Below are 16,986 nucleotides of genomic sequence, written 5' to 3'. Positions count from 1 at the left end.
TTATACCAAGGACTTGCTCTCCTACCCTAGTATGGACTTTCAGGGATGTGAGGTGGGGTTTGGGAGGTGGGAGGCCACTTGGAGCCCTTACCTGGCTTCACTGGCTCCTTGTGGAGACCCTGGACTCAGACGAGCAGCTCTGGGTATACTGGGAGCCCTTGGTCCTTGGAAGGCAGCCCAGACTAGCAAAAGGTTACCACCTGCAGGTGATAAGATGTTGGGGGAGGGGTTGAAACAGGTAAAAGCCGCAGGCCAGGGGAAGGTGGGGGGGAAATCGAGGCCTGGTGGCTGAGGTCCTTGGCCAGGTCAGGTCCGGGCAGCGTGCCCCCAGGGGCCGGCAGTGGGCCTGGCCAGGGCCCGAGCCCATATGCAAGGCAGGCAAAGGGGTTAAAAACCGGCACTGCAGTGAAGATGGCCCTACAACCAGAGAACTGGCAGTGTCCTTGACCTTTCCACAGTAGCCAGACCTACTGAACTGGGCAACTGGAAACTTAGGTCCATCTTGCTGGGTGAGAAGGAAAATGGTGAGCTGCCCCATCCCAGCACCTGTGGTGAGGCTGGAGGACCAGGGCCCGCAGTGGACCTAATGCTGCACAGCGGGCAGACGCTCCTTTCCAGAAGCTCTGCCTAGGCTTGTGAGGGGTCCTTAGCACAGGAAGAGAGCATGCTGAGCCCCGGAGCAGTGGAAAGCATGTGGCACCCAGGTTTTGCTGTGCTGAGACCTCCCAGGCCTGTCCCCTTCCTGTGGCCGGCCCAGCCATGGTCACTCAGGCAACCACAGGAGAGCCACAGCCCAGCTCGAGCAGGGCCCAGGCAAGGGGGCCCCCAGGGGCCTGCACAACCCCCAGGGAGGCCCCCGCCCTTGAAGGCAGGAAGCCTCAAGCTGTCTCTTGAGTTGGGAAGAGCCGAGGCCACTGCCTGTCTGGCTGTCACAGGTCTGGGTGGACAGAGAGCCCCAGAGTGAGAACAACTGTGGGAGACTGTGCCCCAAACATACAAACACCCAGGAGAGTCAGGAGGACGGCCCCCCGGCGGGAGCCCAGGGACCAGCCCTGTCTGGCCATGGGCCATCTGTGTGAGGTGGAGGCCAAAGTTGCAGAGGAGAGTGCCTCGAGACCCCCATGGAGGAGGCTACTTCCTCCTGTGCTCAGGATCCCTCCTCCCTGAGCTGTGGAGGGGGGAGCAGAGTGGGCCTCTTGGCCTCTTTCATGTGACGGATACGTACCAGGCCCCTGCGGCTTCCAACATCCTGTGGGCGGCCTGGTTTCAGACGCCTTCAGTGCACCTCACAGTCGTGGCTACAGTGCGCTTTGATGGCCTGCAGCCACAGCAGGCTTCTCAAGGGCAAGCCCCATGCGTCTCACCTGGAACCTGGCAAGCTGCTGGGGCCTCGGAAGGCACTGCTGGAAGGGTGGCAGGGAGGGGGGAACAGAAGGGTGTCATTGCACAGAGTGCTTCTAATCTGCCACCTCAGCCCCTCTGCCCCCACTCCTTTGCACACAGCTCCGGAGAACAGGCTGATAGAAGCACACAGCCCCTCCCACCGCCCTTTATTCATAAGCTGCCACATCATCTGAACCCACTACCCTCCTGCTCTATAACCATCAATGGCTCCCAGTTGACTTTTTTAGGAAAAGTGAGGCACCCATCCCTTGGCTCCCACCTTGTCTCCATGGCTTGCTCCCTGTCACTGGAGGATGTCCTATACTTTTCCTCTATTGTGCTTCTCCTGTCGTCCACTCTGGGCATGCCCTTCCCCTTCACCCCTTTGCTCTCAGTGCCGCCCACATGCTGAGGCCCACCTCCGGGGCCTGAGGAAACTGCCACACTCCGCTGTTTCAGGGTGCAGCCGGCCTGCCTCTGGGAAGACACTGTGGGGTACAGCTGGGTCGCAGGTGCCTGCTGGGTGCTAGAGAGAGCAAAGCACGGGGGATTAGACAGGATGACAAGGGCCTCGGCCACAGCAGAGCATGCCAGCCTGGAAGTGAGAGGACTCTGCTCCACAGTGGCCAGCTTCCTGCTGTGTGGCCTTGGGCAAGTCACTGAACGTCCCTGCAGGTAGTCTAGTTTCCCTAGAGCCCCCCAAAAGCAAAGGTCTGCAGGTGGTGAGACTGTCTTCCTCTGTGGCCTTGGCTGAACCCCTCTCCTGAGCATGACGTCTACAGGGGTCCTCAAATCCAGATCCTGGCGGAACCCCCTGCCTCTCTGACTTACGGGGCGGTGACAGAGCCAATGGGGGCAGCCGCGGCTCATTGATTTGTCTGAGAGGCTGTTGGCTTTTGAAATCAGACAGGAAGGAGGGTTGAGGTGGAGCCCGGCACAGGAAGAGGTGAGGAGCCCCAGCTGCCATGACAGCTGGTGGGCTTGGGGGACTGCAGGAGCCGGCAGACTGCAACCCCACTGCCCTGCACTGTCAGCACCTCCCCATTCCTTCCCACAGGACCTTGCTCCTGCCTTGCACAGATCCTGAGGGCTCGGGGCCCAGCTGACCGGCCACAGAGAATCCCAGGACATCCCCACCACCACACAGCTGCTTCTGTCCACTGGAGCAGGGCTGAGCCTGGGAGCACCGGGATGGAGCATCCCCAGCCCCCCAGTCTCGGCATCCCTAGGACCACGAGGCCCGGGAGGTAAGTCAAGCCCAGGCTGCCTCACCACAGGATGGGGGAGGAAGAAGAGACTGCTGACAGGAAGGACCATGACTTTTAAGGCCTGAGCTTCTCTAGGGGGCAGTGGCTGGGTGGCACTGAGGTGTCCCCATGGGTGCTGGGAGCTGCTTGAGCAGGACTAGTTCACCGTGTGGAATAAACATGTGCCCAAGGACAGCCCATGATGGGCCGAGGGGACAAAGCCCAGCTCCCCAGGTACCAATGATGGGCTAGGAGGAGCAGGAAGTCACCAGAAAGTGCGGCAGGCAGGCAGAAGGGAGGTTGAGCCGGGCAGCCCAGGGCTGAAACCTGGAATCTGCAGACCCGGGCTCCATTCTCGGCACCCCATTTCCACCTGTAAGATGGGGGGACAGTACCAGACCTGCCCCAGGGTCCTGAGGGGCCAAGGGTAGACGGTGCAGGAAGGCTGGGGTCCAGCACAAACACCACCCTCGTGTTGGGTGAGCAGTCCTGAAGGGTCTCTTCCAGCCACACCTTCGGATGGAGATGAGGCTCATCATTCTGACAGAGATGGTAACCACAGAGGCCTTCTCAGAAGAGGTGCCACTGAGGTGGGCCAGGGGTGGCTGCTGGCTGTGGGGTCCTCCCCATGGCCAGGCTCTTGGGCTCCCAGGGCTCCTCTGGGTCTCCTCAATGGGGGCAAGGCTTTCCCTGAGCTAGGGTCTCACTCTTGGCCATCAGAGGCCACCCTAGGGCTGGCTCCCAGGTGGGGGCGCAGGCTAGCTGCCCTCCTCTGTCCCGGGGGTGGTGCAGTGGCAGGAGGCTGTGTCCTGCGGCAAAGGCACCACTGCCTCCCACCTCTGCGAAAGGCTGTTTGGTTTCAAGTGGTCCGTAGCCATGGTGCTGGGCTACCTCAAGGGTGCTGAGGACTGCGCTCTTGGGCCTTGGGAGGCAGGGTGGGGGCAGGGAGTTGGGAGAGAGGAGCACCCAAGAGGCCGTGGCCTGAGGGAAGGGCAGCCCAGGCAGGAGGTCAGCACTGCAGGGCCCTTGCAGCCGCGGCGTGCAGGCGGGCAGGGAGAGGCTAGCTGTCGTGCACGGGCCACAGATGGCCAGGACTCAGGCCCCGGGCGAGGGGAGCACAGGACAAGACAGGACCTGCTGGCAGAGACGATGAGTTAGTGGGACCTGTGTCTTCTCAGGGATGAGACAGAAGCTCAGCTGTCGAACTTGAGTGACAGCAACACCAGGGAGCACAGGTCCTCTGCTGCGTCCCACCCAATGCATGAGGCTCCGGAGGACGCATGGGCAAGGGGAAGCCAGGCTCCTGGGGAGGGGCGTCTGTCTGGCCTGGCCCTGCCCACAACAGCGCAGACCTTCTCATACTGACCGACTTCTGGCCTTCAGATCCCCCAAGGCAGCCCAAGGCCCCCCCGCCCCCCGTCTTCCTCCCCTTGAGGCTGGCGGGGCCTCCTCCCACTCTCCCTAGAGGCTGTCTACACTGGACAGGACCTGACTGTCCCTGGTGGACGTGTGGCCACCAGATCACACTCCACTCAGAGGTCTGGGGCGAGTTCTACCCTGCAGGGCAGAATCTGGGCTGCACACAAGCCCTGTTCACATGAGCAGCCAGGTAGCTGTCCCATGGGGGGAGCTCTTTTGTCAGCCTCCGATATTGGCCCTGGGTTTTAAAGTATAAGTATATCCCATGTAATGCTTGGGATATACTTATACTGAAAGGACCACTGTTTATCTGAAATTCAAATTTTACTGGGTGTCCTGTATCTTAATTTGCTAAATCTGGACCTCTAGCCCTGGGGTCAGCAGGGCAACAAAGATGGGTGTCTGATGCAGAGGAAGCGCTGGTTTCCAACACGGAGAGGCTCACCCCTCCCACCTTCCCATACAGACTCAGTCCGATCCCCTCTCCCCTCACTCTTGTGTGCTGTTGTCCCTCCTCTGTCACTTGCCCAGCCTCTCTGGTCTAATGGTTCTCAATTCTGGCTGCTCCTTACAATACCCGGGTGGCTTTAAACTACACCCATGTTGAGGCCCTACCTCACACCAAATACATCTCTAGGTGGTTGCGCTAAGCAGAGGCGTTTTAAAAACAGTGCTCCATAGAAGGACAGTATGTCAGCAATTCCACCTCTGAGTACATATACCCCAAAGAACTGAAAGCAGGGATGTGAACAGGTATTTGCACACCCGTGTCCACAGCAACATTTGTTCACAAGAGAAAAAAGGTGGAAACCACCCAAATGTCCACTGAAGGATGAATGGATAAACAAAATGTGGTCTATCCATAAAATGGAATATTATTTAGTCTTAAAAAGGAATGAAATGTTTATATATGTTAAAACAAGGATGAACCTGGAAAATACCATGCTCAGTGAAAGAAGCCAGACACAAAAGGACAGATACTACATGATTTCACTTATATGAGGTCCCTAGAGTAGTCAGATTCATAGCAACAAAAAGTAGAAGGGTGGGTGCCCGGGGCTGGGAGGAGGGAAACGGGAAGTTAGTGCTTAGTAGGGGCAGAGTTCCCGCTTGGGGGATGAAAAAGTCTAGAGGTAGTTGGTGGTGGTGGTCTCACAGCATTGTAAATGTACTCAGTGCCACTAAATTGTACACTTAAAAAATGGTTACAATGGCAATTTTTATGCTGTACATATTTTAATAAAAAATTAAATTAAAAAATAGTGCTCTAGACACTGTCCTGCCAGAGTAGAGAAGCTCTGAGCCTGGCCATTCTTCACCATGGTCCCCTCATACTCCCGGCCACCACCCCACCCCCAGCAGCAGCAGTCTGTCACCCGTGGGGGCCTCTGGAGTCCAGCCCTGGGCCGTGCCCTGACATCACCCATGCCAACAGCCGGACAGAGGCCCTAGCATCCTGGCCTCATGCACTAAGAGGCCGCAGTAATATTGCTTCCTTTGGGTTTAGGCACATTTACATTTGTAGATAGCTGCTAGCATAACTGTTTTTATTTTTATTATTTTTTAAAGATTTATTTATTGGGGCGCCTGGGTGGCTCAGTTGGTTAAGCGACTGCCTTCAGCTCAGGTGATGATCTGGAGTCCCAGGATCGAGTCCCGCATCAGGCTCCCTGCTCGGCAGGGAGTCTGCTTTTCCCTCTGACCCTCCCCCCTCTCATGTGCTCTCTCTCTCTCATTCTCTCTCTCAAATAAAAAAATAAAAAGAAAAAAAGAAAAAAAAAGATTTATTTATTTATGTATTTATTTGACAGAGAGAGAGAGAGTGCACTAGCAGGGGGAGAGGGGCAGAGGGAGAAGGAGAAGCAGACTCCCCGCTGAGCAGGGAGCCCGATGCTCCCTGATGCCAGGACCCTGGGATCATGACCTGAGCTGAAGGCAGACGCTTAACCGACTGAGCCACCCAGGTGCCCCATGACCATTTTTAAACTGACCTATAACTTACAGATAGTAAAGTGAACTCAGTGGAGTTTTACATATGTATACATCTGTGTGTCCGTACCAATCAATGATCATACTGATCATCCAGATCAATGTGTAGAGGTTTCCAGTGCCCCAGAACTCCCACAGGCCCCTGCCCAGTTGGAACCGCCCCCAAGGGCAGCCACTGTTTTGACTCCAATCGCCTCATTGGTTGGGCCTGACATTAAACTCCCCGTAAGTGGAATCACAGAGTATGTTCTCATTTCTCTTACTCTACATGTCTGCGAGAGTCAGCCACACTGCTGAGTGTGTCAGTGGTTTATTTTTTGTCATTAGTATGCAGGACTTGATTGTATGAATGTACCAAAAAAAAAAAAAAAAAAGGAATCCCATTCCATTGTTGATGGATATTGGTTGTTTCCACTTTTTTGGACACCATGAGTAAAGCTGCTAGAATATTCTGATACACTGTTTTGATGGATATAAACACTTGTTTCTGTTGGGTATATACCCAGGCAGAGAATGGCTGGATCACAAAAATAGGCATATTTAGTCTTATCACTACCAAACATTTTTCCAAAGTGATTTTAATTTGCATTTCTCTGATAAGTAAGGGTATTATATATATATTTTAATTATATATATATTTTACTATTTTTAAAAATTTTCTTTTTAAGAGGGCGGAAGGGCAGAGGGAGAGAGAGAGAATCTTAAGCAGGCTACATGCCCAGCAGAAAGGCTGACACAGGGCTCGATCTCATGACCCTGAGATCATGACCTGAGCTGAAATCACGAGTCTGATGCTTAACCACCTGAGCCACCCAGGCAGACCTCTGATGACTAAGGATATTATCTTTTGTGACATATCTTCAATTTTTTGGCTCATTTTTAACTGGGCTGTCTCTTACTGATTTTTAAATGTATTGGAGACATCTCCTATACAAACTGGAGACAGTCTGCTTTATCACCCTTTTAAAACTGTCTTCTGTTGAACAGATATCCCTAATTTTAACGGATCCCAATATATCACTCTTTTCTTTCCTGGTTAGTGCTTTTTTTGTGCTCCATCGAGTCTTTACCTAGCTCAAATTCCTGAAGGTATTCTGTACTTTTTTCTAAAGGCTTGGCTGTGTTAGCATTCACATTTAGATCTATGATCCAGTTTGAATTAATTTTTGTGTATGGTGGAAAGGAGGGGGTCAAGGTCCATTTTTCTATAAGAATATCCCATTGGAGCAGCACAATTTAATACAAAGACCGTCCTTTCTCCGCTGAACTACAGTGGAGGCCTTGTTGTACATCTGTTGACCATACACGTGTGGGTCTGTTTCTGTATGCTCTGTTGTACTGCATTGGTCTATTTGTCTGCACTTATGCGAATACCTAAAGCTCTACACTAAGCCTTGATATTGTGTAGTATAAGTCTTCTAGCTTTGTTCTTCTTTTTCAAAATAATTTTGGCTACTCCAGAGTCTTTTGCTTTACATATATATTTTAGAATCAGCTTGCCAATTTCTACCCTCCCTTCCTCACCGAAAAAGCTTGCTGGAATTCTGATTAGGAAGTCATTCAATTTATAGATCGATTTGGGAAAAACAGACATTTTAACAATATTAAGCCTTCCAATCCATGAATATGGTAAATCCCTCCTTTAGGTCTTCTTTAATTTCTCTTAGTATTGTTTTGTAGTTTTCAGTGTAGAGGTCTTACAGATTTTTTGTTAAATTTATTCTTAAGTATTTGCTTTTTAAATATTTCAAAAATTTACTTTCGGGGTGCCTGGGTGGCTCAGTCGTTAGGCGTCTGCCTTCAGATCACGACCTGAGCCTGATCCTGGGTCCTGGGATCAAGCCCCGCATCGGGCTCCCTGCTCAGTAGGAAGCCTGCTTCTCCCTCTCCCACTCCCCCTGCTTGTGTTCCCTGTCTAGCTGTGTCTCTCTCCGTCAAATAAATAAATAAAATCTTTAAAAAAATTTACTTTCAATTTCATTATTGCTAGTAAGCAGAAATATACATGATCTTTTAATGTATTGATCTTGTGTTCAGAAACCTAAGTTCATGTATTAGTTCTAATCAATTGTGGATTCTTTGGATTGTCAATGTATACCATCATGTCAACTGTGAATAGGGACAGTTTTTTTTTCCTTTTCCAATCCTGATACCTTTTATTCTTTCATTTTCCCTATTGCACTAGCACCTAATTAAAAAATGAAACAGGGCACCTGGGTGGCTCAGTTGGTTAACTGACTGCCTTCGGCTCAAGTCATGATCCCGGGGTCCTGGGATCGAGTCCCACATCAGGCTCCCCCTGCTCTGCAGGGAGCCTGCTTCTCCCTCTCCCTCGGCCTGCCACTCTCCCTGCTTGTGCTCTCTATCTCTGTCAAGTAAAAAAAATAAAAAAATAAAAAATAAAAAATGAAACAAAACATCAACCAGAAAAGGTTACTCCTAGGGAATGAAAGTGAAGTATATACTTTACTTGCTTTTATATTGTTTAAATGTTTTTAATGAGCATGTATTACTTTTATAATTCTGTAAGCAATCTATTTAAATGAGGTGGGGAAGTAATAAATGTTTGTTAGCAAAATCTAAGCAACTGAAATTTACAAAATAGGGGCACCTGGCTGCTCAATTGGTAGAGCATGCAACTCTTGATCTCAGGGTCGTGAGTTCAAGCCTCACATTAGGCATGGAGCCTACTTAAAAAAAAAAAAAAAGAAAAGAAAAAAGAAATTTACAAAATAAAAAACAATTTCTTAATCACACTGTCCTATATTTCCAGCTTTTCTATATAAGGCCAGACAAAAATGGGATCTGATTATCACAACGCGCCCCCCCAAAAAGGTATCCTATCATAATTCTCCATACCTTAATTTTTTCCATATAAAAATACACTATAAAATATCCAGGAAGCTCAACAAATTCTAGGTAAGATTAACTCAAAGAGACCTGTACTAAGACACATTATAACCAAACTTTCAAAAGACAAAGAGAAAATATTAGAATCAGCAAGACAGAGCAAACTATCAGATAAAGTGATCCTCAATAAGATTATTAGCAGACTTTACAGAAAAAAAATTAATGCACAAGCTAGTAGTACTGTAACTTTGGTTTATAACTCCAAATTTTGTTTCTACATAATTTAAGAGACTAGAGAATGGGCACCTGGCTGGCTCAATTGGTAGAGCATGTGACTCTTGATCTCGGGGTCGTGAGTTCAAGCCCCACACTGGGTGTACAGATTACGTAAAAATTTTTAAAAATTAAAAAAAAAGACTAAGGAATTTTAAAAAATCATTATGTTTGAGGGCACACAATGTATTAAGATGTAACACTGTGACATCAATAACCAAAAGGGGTCAGATGGAATTGTAAAGGAGCAAAGTTTTTGTATGTTGTGAAGTTAGGCTGGTATAAATTCAAATTAGCGTTGGAATTTCAGGATGTTAAATGTAATCCCATGGTAACCACAAAGAAAATAGCTATAATATATACACAAAAGAAAATATGAAAGGAATTTAAACCTTTCCCTACAAAAAATCAACTACAGGACCCACAACTATATGGTCAGCTAATCTTTGACAAAGCAAGAAGGAATATTCAATGGAAAAAAGACAGTCTCTTCTACAAATCATGTTGGGAAAACTGGACAGCCTCATGCAGAAGAATGAAACTGGACCACTTTCTTACACTATACACAAAAATAAATTCAAAATGGATGAAAGACCTAAGTGTGAGACAGGAAACCATCAAAATCCTAGAGGAAAATACAGGCAGAAACCTCTTTGACCTCAGTCATAGCAACTTCATACTAGACACAGCACCAGAGGCAAGGGAAACAAAAGCAAAAATGAACTGTTGGGATTTCACCAAGTTAAAAGGCTTCTGTACAACAAAGGATACAGTCAACAAAACTAAAAGGCAGACTATGGAATGGGAGAAGATATTTGCAAATGTCATAGCTGATAAAGGATTAGTATCCAAAATCTATAAAGAACTTACCAAACTCAACACCCCAAAAACAATAATTCAGTTAAGAAATGGGCAGCAGACATGAATAGACACTTTTCCAAAGAAGACATCCAGATGGCTAACAGACACATGAAAGATGCTCAACATCACTCATCATCAGGGAAATACAAATCAAAACCACAAAGAGATACCACCTCATGCCTGTCAGAATGGCTAAAATTAACAACACAGGAAACAACTGATGTTGGTGAGGATGGGGAGAAAGGGGAACCCTCTCGCCCTGTTGGTGGGAATGCAAACTGGTGCAGCCACCCTGGAAAACAGTATGGAGGTTCCTGAAAAAGTTAAAAATAGAACTACCCCACATCCAGCAACTACACTACTAGGTATGTATCCAAAGGATATAAAAATACAGATTTGAAGGGGTACATGCACCCCAATGTTTATAGTAGATTATCAACAATAGCCAAACTATGGAAAGAGCCCAAATGTCCATCAACTGATGAATGGATAAGGAAGATGTGGTGTATATATATATATATACACAATGGACTATTACTGAGCCATCAAAAAGAATGAAATCTTGCCATTTGCAATGACATGGTTGGAGCTAGAGGGTATTATGCTAAGTGAAATAAGTCAGAGAAAGACAAACACCATATGATTTCACTCATATGTGGAATTTAAGAAACAAAACAGATGAGCATATGGAAAGGGGGGAAGAGAGAGAGGAGAACAAACTATAAGAGACTCTTAGTGATAGAGAACAAACTGAGGGGTGATGAGGGGAGGTGGGTGGGGAATGGGCTACATGGGCAATGAACATTAAGAAGGGCACTTGTTTTTTTTTGTTTTTTGTTTTTTAAAGATTTTATTTATTTATTTGACAGAGAGAGAGCACAAGAAGGGGGAGCCACAGGCAGAGGGAGAGGGAGAAGTAGGCTCCCCACAGAGTAGGGAGCCCAATGCGGGGCTTGATCCCAGGACCCTCGGATCATGACCTGAGCCAAAGGCTTAACCAACTGAGCCACCCAGGCACCCCTTCCTAACTCATTCTATGAGGTCAGTCTACCAAAGCCAAAGACATTACAAGAAAAGAAAACTATGGACCAATATTCCTTATGAACATTAATGCAAAAATCCTCAACAAAAAACAAATTTCAGGAATTTAATAAATTTAATCATTTAATAAATTCAGGAATTTATTCCTGGAATACCATGATGATTCAACATAGGGAAATTGATCAATGTAATGTACATCAACAGAATAAAGAAACCACATGATCATCTCAACTGATAAAGAAAAAGCATTTGACAAAATTGAATATCCTTTTTTTTTTCCTTAAAGACTTATTTATTTATTTGAGAGTGAGAAAGAGAGAGCACAGGCGGGGGAGAGGGAGAAGCAGATTCCCTGCTGAGCAAGAAGCCAGATGCGGGACTCGATCCCAGGACCCCGGGATCATGACCTGAGTTGAAGGCAGACACTCAGCCAATTGAGCCACCCACATGCCCCTACATATCTTTTTATGATAAAAACACTCAAGAGGGGACACTTGGCTGACTCAGAAGAGCTTGTGACTTGATCTTGGGGCCATGAGTTTGAACCCCACATTGGGTGTAGAGATTATTTAAATAAATCAATTAATCAAAAACACACACTCTGGGGCACCTGGTGGGTCAGCTGGTTAAGTGTCCGGCTCTTGATTGATTGATTGATTGATTTTTTTTTTTAAGATTTTATTTATTTATTTGAGACAGAGAGGATGAGAGACAGAGAGCATGAGAGGGAGGAGGGTCAGAGGGAGAAGCAGACTCCCTGCCGAGCAGGGAGGCTGATGCGGGACTCGATCCCGGGACTCCAGGATCATGACCTGAGCCGAAGGCAGTCGCTTAACCAACTGAGCCACCCAGGCGCCCTGGCTCTTGATTTAGACTCAGGTCATGATCTCAGGGTCCTGGGATTCGAGCCCCACATCAGGCTCCCTGCTCAGCAGAAAGTCTGCTTGTCTCCCTCTCCCTCTGTCCATTCCTCGACTCGTGCTCTCTCTCTCGCTCTCTAAAATAAGTAAAGAAATCTTTAAAAAAAAACAAAACACTCAACAAACTAGGAATAGGAGAAATCTACTTCCACATAATAAAAGCCATATGTGAAAAACCCACAGCAAACATCACACTCAATGGTGAAAGTCTAAAAGCATTTCCTCTAAGATCAGGAATAAGATATAGATACCTGCTTTTACCACTTCTCTTCAACATAGTAGTGGAAATTCTAGCTAGAGCAACTATGCAAGAAAAGAAATAAAAGGTATCCAAATTGGAAAGGAAGAATTAAAATCATCTCTGCTTGCAGATGATATGATCTTTTACAAAACAATTTTTAGAACTAATAAATTAATTCAGCAAAATAGCAGAATACAAAGTCAACACACAAATAGAAATTGTAATTTTATATGTAAACAATGAACACTCTGAAAAAGAAATTATAAAAACAACTCCATTCAAAATAGCATCCAAAATAATAAAATGCTTAGGAATTAACTTAACCAAGGAGGTGAAAGACTTGCACAATTAAAGTGACAAAACATTGCTGAAAGAAATTAAAGAAATAAATGGAAACACATCCCATGTTCATGGATTGGAAGATTTAACATTATTGAAATGTCCATACTACCCTAAGCTATCTACAGATCCAATGCAATTCTATTAAAAGCCCGATAACATTTTCTGCAGAAATAGAAAAATCCATCCTAAAATTCAAATGGGATCTTAAGGGACCCCCATAGCCAAAACAGTCTTGAAAAAAAACAAAACTAGAGGACTCACACTTCAAAAATTACTACAAAGCTACAGTAATCAAGACATTGTGATATTGGCATAGAGACAGACATACAGACCAACAGAATTGAACAGAGAACCCAGAAACGCACCCTCACTTATGTGGTAAAAAGATTTTTGACAAGGGTGCCATGGCTGTTCAATGAGGAAGGGACAGTCTTTTTAACAGATGGTGCTGTAAAAATTGGACATCCACATGCAAAAGCATGAAGTTGGACCCTTACCTATCTTACCTAATACCATATACAAAAATAAGCTCCAAAAGGATAAAAGACCTAAATGTAAGACCTAAAACAATAAAGTTCTTAGAAGAAAACAGCACAAATCTTCATGACATGGGATCTGGTGATGATTTCTTGGATGTGACACCAAAGGTATAGGTATATATAGGTAAAAAAAGAGGAAATAGACAAATTGGGCTTCATGAGCATTGGACATTTTGGTGCATCAAAAGACACCACACACAGAGTAAAAGGGAACTTTTCCCTACAGGATGGGGGAAAATATCTGCAAATCATATATCTGATAAGGGATTAATATCCAGAATATATAGAGAACTCTTACAACTCAACAACAAAAAAAAACAACCAATGTAAAAATGGGCAAAGGATTTCAATAGATATTTTCCCAAAGAAGATATCCAACTAGGCATTTAAGCACATGAAAAGATGCTCAACATCACTCATCATTAGTGAAACACAAATCAAGACTATAATGAGATACCACCTCACATCCATTAGAATGGCTGCTATCAAAAACACAGGAAAAACAAGCATTGGTGAGAAAGTGGAAAAATTGGAACACTTATGCACTTTTTGTGGGACTGTAAAATGGTAAAGCTGCTGTGGAAAACAAGTTGGCAGTTCCTCAAAAAATTAAAAAAAGAATTACCATGTGACCCAGAAATTCCACTTGTGGGTATACGCTCAAGAATTTAAAGCAAGGGGATGCCTTGGTGGCTCAGCCGATTGACCGTTGGATTCTTGTGTTCCTCTCAGGTCATGAGATGGAGCCCTGCATGGGGCTCTGCGCTCAGTGAGGAGTCTGCTTGAGGATTCTCTCCCTCTGCCCCTCCCCACCTCACACTCACGCACACACACTCTCTCTCTCTCAAAAAATAAACCTTTATTTTTTTTTAAAGAGCCAGAGCTGGAGGTGGGGCTCTTAACCGACTGAGCCGCACAGACACTCCTATTTTACCACAGTTTTTAAATGAAAAAAACCCTATGTAGATCTGTATGATTCTATTTATATGAAATCCTAGAAAAGGCAAAACTAATCTTAGAGAAAAAGAGCAGATCGATGGCTCAGGGCCAGAGGGCTGTGGTTGGGACAGATTGCAAAGGTGCACAAGGGGATTTTTTTGGAGGAAGACCTGTTCAAGGTCTTGACTGTGGTAGTGGTTACAGGGGTGTATACATTTGTCAGAACTAATCTAGCTGTATGCTTGAAATGGGTGCATTTTTTGTATATAAATTATACCTCAAAAAGGTGATTAAAACCTTTATGACATTAATAGCTAAAACATACACTGTGAACATTTTTCTAGTTTGACCTTATTAATTTCTATGGCCATAGAGTTTTCCATTGTATAATTGGGCCTCAGTAACTTTACCAAACCTCTTTGAACAAAAATTTAGGTATTTCCCATTCAACTTCTTGTTGTTACAAAGAATGCTTCAGGATCATCCTTGTGGTCACATCTTTGTGCACTTATCCACTTATTTCTTTGGGATAAATTCCCAGAAGTGGAACTTCTGGGTCAAAAGATATTTAATAGCAACAGATAATGGCAAAATATGATCCAGAATCGGGCGCCTGGGTGGCTCAGTTGGTTAAGCGACTGCCTTCGGCTCAGGTCATGATCCTGGAGTCCCGGGATCGAGTCCCGCATCGGGCTCCCTGCTCAGCAGGGAGTCTGCTTCTCCCTCTGACCCTCCTCCCTCTCATGCTCTCTGTCTCTCATTCTCTCTCTCTAAAATAAATAAATAAAATCTTTAAAAAAAAATATGATCCAGAATCATACTAATTTACCCTCTCACCAACTCTGTGTTACAATTCCTACCACTCCCAATGTAGCCTGTTACGTCATTATAATCTTTGTCAGATGAAAAATAGTTCATTGTTTTGTTTTTTTCTTGATCTTTAGCGAAAATGAGCATCTTTTCAATGTCTTGGTCATTTACACTTCCATGAATTATCTGTATCCTTTTCTCTATTTCTGTCTGTGTCCATAATTATCTGTCTGTATCTGTCTGTATCCAAATAATTCTATTTGTTTACTTATTAATTTCTTATTGATTTACAAGAGCTCTATATATCATGGATATCAGTCCTCTTTCATGTATATTGCAAAGGTTGACTCCTGGCTTGAGGTTTTCTTTCAATTTGATTGATGGCTTTTAATGTTATTTGGAAATTTTAAATTAAGGCAAGTCTGTTAGTCTTCCCCTTGTGATCCAAGATTTTATGTCTTGCTTAAAAAAAAGCCTTCCTCAGGGCACCTGGGTGGCTCAGTCAGCTAAGTGCCTGCCTTCAGCTCAGGTCATGATCCCGGGGTCCTGGGATCGAGCCCCACATGGGGCTCCCTGCTCAGCGGGGAGCCTGCTCCCCCCTCTGCCCCTCCCCCACCCCCTGCCTATGCTCACTCTCGCTTCTCTCTAATAAATAAATAAAAATTTAAAAATCTTTAAAAATATCTAAATACAAATAGGATTGGCAAGATCCACATGAGGGAAAACAGTTTTACTAAAGGATCTAAAGGAAGACCAATGACACCCACACCAGTCTATACACATTAACGCGATTTCAGTCCAAAACTGGTTTCTACTCTCCTCGGTTTTGACACTTAGAACAAAAGCGTGAGAACAGCGAGAGGATCTGAGGAAGTATAAGGAGCGTGGCCTTGCCTGGCCTTCTACTAACGCTCCCAGATTCCCCCGGCTGGGCTGGACACCATCTACCCTGAATTCACTGCGCTAGTTAGTTCTTCAACAGTGCTATGAACAGAAAATGCTGGAAAATGCTATTTTACTTGTCGCTGAGCTTCTTTCAGCATTTTCCAGGTAAAAAGGTTCATCCTGAGTTAAAACGCTAGGAAAGCCCAATGCAAATACAAGGTCAGGGAGTCTGTTGCACCCTTGGGGCTCAGCCAGTTGACCCCTCGTAAGTGACTGTCACTGAGACCCAGAGAACCACAGGGCTGGGAGGCATGGGTCAGACCCATCTCAGTGAGCTCTTGCCACCTGGAGCACTAGCTGGGACCTCTGCCCAGTGCTGTGTCCTGTTTTCTCTCCTAGACCTGTGGACGAGGGATGGCCGACCCCCATCCCCTGAGTTCGTGAGGCCCAGCAGAGGGGCTGCCATGGGCTGGACATCCCACCCGCTGCAGGTGAGGAGAGGAAGAGGGCAGGGTGGGCTTGGGGTCCTCCAGTGTCCACCTTAGCTGAGGGAGGGACACATGGGGGCGGCCAGCCTTGGCTACGGGATTCACTCAAATCCTCAGAGAGGAAAAGGAATGTGAGCAGGTGCTCCACCTCGTTGTGGCTGCAGAAAACAGCGCTGCTGAGGGTCAGGAGACCCCGGGAAACACTGAGATAAACAGCAACACTCCTGGCGATGTCCACTGTAGGAGTTTGGACAAGCGCACCATGGCACGAACCCACCACTGTAGGACCATGCACAGTGGCTTCACTGTCCTAAGAGGCCCCTGGGCTCCACCTATCCACCCTTCATTCGCCCTTTCATGTGAGGGGAACTGCCCTTACCCTCCTGTCTATTTCCAGGTCACAAATGAGGACACCACCGCACCAGCAGCTCAGGCGGCCTGCCCAGCGTCACACAGCCAGTAAGTGGCAGAGCTCACGATACAGCCCGGGCCCGGGTCTGATCCACTAGCCCTGGGTCTGATCCACTGGCCCCCCATGTCTGAGCCATGCTCCTGGCATCAGGGGCCCCTCTCACCATCTGGGAACAAACAGCACTTCCAAGCCCTTCGTGGAGGCCAGACCGAGGGCCACCAGCAGTCTGGGGAAGGACAGAGAGTGGATGCCTCCCCATCCCTGGAGGCTCACTCACCTGTCCCAGGCCAGGGTGGTGACACGGCACACAGCACTTCAGGCCCTCTCTTCACAGCTCCTGGTGGCAA

General features: G+C 46.7%; 1 long non-coding RNA gene across 1 annotated transcript; it reads right to left on the bottom strand.

Annotated features, from left to right (window-relative positions):
* Positions 1-1,341: 1,341 nt before the first annotated feature.
* Positions 1,342-16,980, bottom strand: LOC110587983. The gene is made up of 3 exons (XR_002480786.1): positions 16,917-16,980; positions 1,803-1,909; positions 1,342-1,403 (listed from the first exon to the last, which is right to left on the bottom strand). It is a non-coding gene; the product is annotated as an uncharacterized LOC110587983 (long non-coding RNA).
* Between the last annotated feature and the right edge of the window lie 6 nt (positions 16,981-16,986).

The sequence above is a fragment of the Neomonachus schauinslandi genome, chromosome 5 (genome assembly GCF_002201575.2).
Source record: "Neomonachus schauinslandi chromosome 5, ASM220157v2, whole genome shotgun sequence".
NCBI classification, from domain to species: domain Eukaryota; kingdom Metazoa; phylum Chordata; class Mammalia; order Carnivora; family Phocidae; genus Neomonachus; species Neomonachus schauinslandi.
Note: the sequence above shows the minus strand (reverse complement) of the source record. Positions and strands in the feature narration are given on the sequence as shown.